Source organism: Suncus etruscus, chromosome 5 (assembly GCF_024139225.1).
Source record: "Suncus etruscus isolate mSunEtr1 chromosome 5, mSunEtr1.pri.cur, whole genome shotgun sequence".
NCBI lineage: Eukaryota > Metazoa > Chordata > Mammalia > Eulipotyphla > Soricidae > Suncus > Suncus etruscus.
Window position 1 is genome coordinate 124688903 of NC_064852.1, and position 5649 is coordinate 124694551.

The following is a 5649-nucleotide window of genomic DNA, read 5'->3' on the forward strand; positions in this document are numbered from 1 at the left end:
GTGTAAATTTTGGGGAGTTAATTTATGTTTTTGTTCTCTAAGATACATGTATTTTCAAAAGGAGCACATTGCTCTGGGTTAAATTTAGCCAATAAAGTATGCTATAACCTAAAGTTGGCCCATAAGGCCATCTTTAAGAATGTAAATTATAAGGCTAAATTATTCAAGTCATTTAATCTTAAAAGATATATCAATGAACTCAATAAATAACAACTAATATTATTTTAACTAACAATCTTGGTGAAGTTATCAGGTGTCTGAATTAGGGTTCCCCAACTACTGAATTTAAGCTTTAATATAAGCATTTAAAATCCAAACTCCAACAAACATATGAGATCATTTTTGAGTGCTTGAGTATTGACATTATTTGATGAAAGGAAATAGGCATTTCTATATAAAATATTTAAGTAAGAAGCAATTCTGTTCTTTGAGTATAATAAATAAAATAATTTTACCTAAATATTTTATAAAATAGTTCGCCATTATGTAAAGTCTGTTTTTGTAGAGTCTAATTCTGGAGTTTCCAGGAGATTTAATCAGTGATTTGTATCTCTCTGTTGCACATACACACATATAAAATAGAACAACCACAGAATCTTATATAACATGTATATACATATTGGTATATATCATGAATACCTGTAGTTTTCCTCTTCACTAGCTTGGATGGAGGATGTGGATCACATCTAGAGACACAGAGAAATTACTCCTGATTCTTTGTGCAGAAATCACTACTGACAGGTTTAGGGACCATCTGGGATGCAGAATTAAACCAAGATCTGCCATGTGCAAAACAAATGCCCTCCCCACAGTGCTATTGCCCCAGTCATTCACTAATATTTTTGTAATAACTGGATATTACATAGGCTAAGATACTTTTAGAGATATGTGCACATTTAATTTAACTTCTTTTACATTTGATTGCTGTACATTCCTTTTATCTTAGTTGTGCTAATGCACATTCTGGTTATGTGCACTGAATTGCACACTCTTAAGTATAGTTACTCCCACTTGAGAGCATTGTACAGGATATTTCACACTCTGTTGTATTTACATACCATCCTAAAATTCCAATAATATTGTTTCTGAGGAATAAATAGTGAAGTGACCTAGAGCATCTGTATTGCAAGCAAATGGTCACAAGTTCAAAAACCCATGTCCTACAGGCACAAAAAACTGATATTATCAGCACTGTTGCCTTGATCTGCAGTACTCAAGCAATTTCCAATTGCACTTAAGCCACGTGTACCTAAGCACCACAGAAAGAAGTTTAACTCCTGGGAGTTATGTGCAAGTAAGTGCCAGGGCCAGGAATTGTAACCCTTAGGCACTACACGTGTGATTATTGCAGCAACATAGGTCCACACAAAAACCTTCACTTTTCTCAAACAAGACTCTGACCCAAGGGAACGTGTGTTAAAAAGTGTTAAGGGGTGCAAGTCAAGGGGTGCAAACCTTACTAAGCCCCAGGCTGAGTATATGACCCCAGTGAGCCCTGCAATTCAAATATACAGACAATACAGACAAGAGAATTGCCTGGTCACTGTAACAACAATAATAATGGAGATTGAGGGTTAGAGAAAGAGAAAGAAAGTAAATTTTAAAAAAAGTATCCATTTTGATTTTCAGATGGGTAGTTTTGAAATATAGGCTGTTGATTCTGAAGGATATGCTTTATATCTTAAGGGAGTCTTTATACTTGTGCACATGGTAGAAAAAGAAGGGGATTGTTTACAGCAATATGTTTGGAACTCCAGGTTAACATGCTAACTAAAGTTAATCAGAAGGAAAGGGACATACAGAGAATGATCTCCATATAATGTAAGGGACTTAAAGATACATTGGTGGTAGGATTGTACACCGCTGAAAGGATGAGTTTTGGAGCATTGTGTGACTGACTCTCAATCATCAATAATTTTGTAAATATGATTACCACAGTGAGTCAATAAAATATTTTAAAATGTTTCATAAGAAGAAGGTGACTAAGATCTAAATGCAATATGATGGAACAATGGATACCTCAAGTGAATTGGGGGAGAGGATGAGAGGGAAAAAATGTCAGGTCTTTGTGGGAAGAAGCTGGGTACACTGATGACAAACGTGGTGTTGAAATTATATGCATGAGAAGCCATTGTAAATAATACTTTGAATCACATATTATATTTTTTATAATAATGAAATAAAGGAGGTAGAATTAGCAGGGTGGAGGAAATTTACCTATCAAATAAAACATACAATTTAAGATCAATCATCTTTCTAGTTTATGACCTTGATCTAATGTGTTAGCTTTTCTTTTTTTGTGTAAAATTATTTATTTTTGAGTTTTATTTTATTCTATTTATTATTCAAGAGTCACATCCAGCAGAACTCAGGGGGAACTGTTGGCTCTTCATTCATAAATCACTCCTGTCTGTTTTGAGGGACAATATGGGATGCCGAAGATGAAACCTGGGTTGGCTGGGAGCAAGGCGAACACTCTACCCCCTTGCAATTACTCTGGTTTTAATTTTATATGTTTATTTATGATGGTTATAATAGTGCTAAAATATACTTTTGTTGTTCAAAGTTTCTGTATCCCATCAATACCAACAAAGTATTCACTACTCTCCACCACTGTCCCTCTGTCACATCTAGCTGACCTCTTCTTCCTTTAATCTTTCCTTCAGTCTTTTGGTAGTCAGTTTTATAATCTAGAGCCAAGAACCATCATTGTTTGATATGTCTATTTCCTTTTGTCTATTTCTATTTCTCATAAGCGTGATATCATCTGGTATTTACTCTCTCCCTCTGAAGCAATTTTGTTAATGTGATAACTTCAATTTGGTCCACATTGCAGCAAACTGCATGATTTCATCTCTTACATCTTTATTTTATTTTTATTCTGGTGGGTATGTATACTTCATCTTCCTTTATCCATTCATTTGTTGTTAGACATTTTTGTTGTTTTCACATCTTGATTATTATACTAAGTGCTGTAATGGACAGAAGAGTGCACATATATCTTCCTGAATTAATGGTGGGTTTTTTTTTTTTTTTTTGGAGTGTGTGTCTGTGTGTGTTTTGGGTTTTGAAGCCACTGTGTTATAAAGAAGCTGTCATTGGCTGTATTTTTGAGAAATACCCATAGTGTTTTTCATAGGGTCCAAAACACCATAAATGAAGGTGCATTTCTATTTTATCCTATCTTAGCAAATTTAATTTTCCTAAAGCATCAAAATTTATGTACCCATGAAGTAACAAATGAAGCATTTCAATAAAGCTTCATATGTAAATTATATATATATTATATGTAAACTAAAATGAAAAGTCTTGTATTGCACAACTATACCATCAATGTAAAAACGGGCATATCTGACCAGGCTGAAGAAGATCATTTTTATCTACATGTTATCAATTTACAACTAAATATTTCTGTATTTTGTCTACATAAACTTGAAGAATAATAGTAAAATGTTCAATTCTAATGTAACACCTTCAAAGTAAAATTTTATTTTAAGAAAACAAAGAGTTTTCTTTAGAAGGGCATATAGACTTTACATAGTTCTTTTCTGTCTGAGGTGTAAGATTTAATCATGGTTGAGAATGTTTGAAAAGACTTTGGCAGCAAGGACAAGACAGCTGTAGTTCTACTTCAGTAATAACAATGAACAGATTTAGTCCATTGTTATGAATTCTTTTTTGTACATTTTGAACTGACACTACTGTTACATAATAGAAATTAAATAGTAACAAAATGCCTTTTACGATACAGAAACTGAAGGAATTGAGAAGTGAACATTTGCCATATGTAAAATAATTAACTGTCAAAGTTTCATTTATTCTTTAAGATATTATCTTAAATAAAACCATCAATATTAACATTAGTATAAAGTAGGGTAAATATGTGCTAAAATTAATTTTAGTAGCGAGTGATCCTTTGTAAAAATAGTGTATATCCAAGCCCTCCCCATTTTCAAAGAAGTTTAGCAGGATGAGTATTTTTTAGGATGAATATTTTAAATAATATTGTTGAAACTCCTTTCTAAGGTTTGCTTTTTAGTCAGAAATATTTCTTGAGTGTCTGAGATTTTTTGATATGTTTTAACAGGAAATATGCTTTTAGTTAACAAAAGTGTTATAGAGTACATACTGTATGCTGCTGGGAAGTAGACTTGCTGCCACAGAACTGAAATAAAAGGGTTCCACCGAGTATTCAGTGTAATTTAAACCATGAAATGGCTTAAATAGCTTCTAGGTGGCAAACCTTATGAACTTGAGACGGATTCTGTGCTGAATAATAACATAGATGTTGAAAAGTTCTTGTTTCAGAGATGAAAGATAACATAAGTTTTTGACAAATTACTTTTTGGATAATAGTAGGTATCCAAGAGGGAATTCAGTTTGATGTGGTTGCTCTGTTTTCATTTTACTGGTCAACCAATTCAGTGGTTCCATATTTCATCTAATACATTATTCATATCTCCTATCACCAACTGATTTTTCTCCACAACAATATGTTTTACTTGATGTTTATAAGAGTCTCTTTTTATTTTTGAGATAGTAACATAGCTTTAAATTTTAGTCCTTTTTGTGTCATTAATTCTGCTTCCTTTGGTATAGTTCATCTGCTTATTGGTCTTCTATGTTGATGTTGAATATCTGGGATTTCTCAAGTTTTTATTTATGGTTGAGGAATATATTTATAGATACATAAATATTGCAATTACAACATATGTTTTTCTTATATAAATTCATTTTGGGAGAGAGGATTTAAACCACACCTGTTGGCACCGGGGAGCTTCACCCAGCTTTGTGCTCAAGAGTCATTCAGAGTGGTTCTCAGGTATCTCTCACAGTGGTGATCAGAAGACTATATCTACATAGAAAATAAAACCAGGGTTAGAGCGTGAGAGGGTAAGGCACTCACATGCCTTATATATGACTTATCCCAGTTCAATTTCTAGAATTCTCAAGTTTTGTGGAAGTGAATGCTGCTAGATAATTCAACTGTCTAGAACTGTCCTTTTGCTTGCTATGATCTGACTTTGAGCTCTTTTCCAGCTTGGAATAATGGGTATAGTAGAGACATAGTTTCTTTTCTTAGTTTCTTTGATATATAAACCAAATGAAATATTTCATTCTGGTGTTGGCCAATGGTTATACAGCTAATCTGAAATATTGTGAAGATGTTATTTTCTCGGCCAACTGAAGATATAGCTCAATGACATAGACTTTCTGCATGTGGTCAAAAGTCAGTACCCCAGTGCCACTGAATATTACATGCAGGATCCTGGCAGAAGATTTACTGCTTGAACCTGGAAACTGCTGTCTATGATCCCTAGCATCGAGCCTGGAAACTCTGCTATCAATGATCCTTGGCATTATGACTGGGGAAGGAAGGAAGGGAGGGAGGAAAGGAGGGAAAGAAGGGGGTGGATGGAGAGGAAGAGAGAGGGAGAGAGGAAAGGAAGGAGGGAGGGAGGGAGAAATGGAGGGAGGGATGTAGAGGAAGAGAGAGGGAGAGAGGAAAGGAAGGAGGGAGGAAGGGAGAAATGGAGGGAGGGATGGAGAGGAAGAGAGAGGGAGGGAGGGGAAGAGGGAGGGAGGTAAGGAGGGAAGGAATGAGGGAAGGAGGAAAAGGGGGAGATAAGGAAGGAATGAGGATGGAGG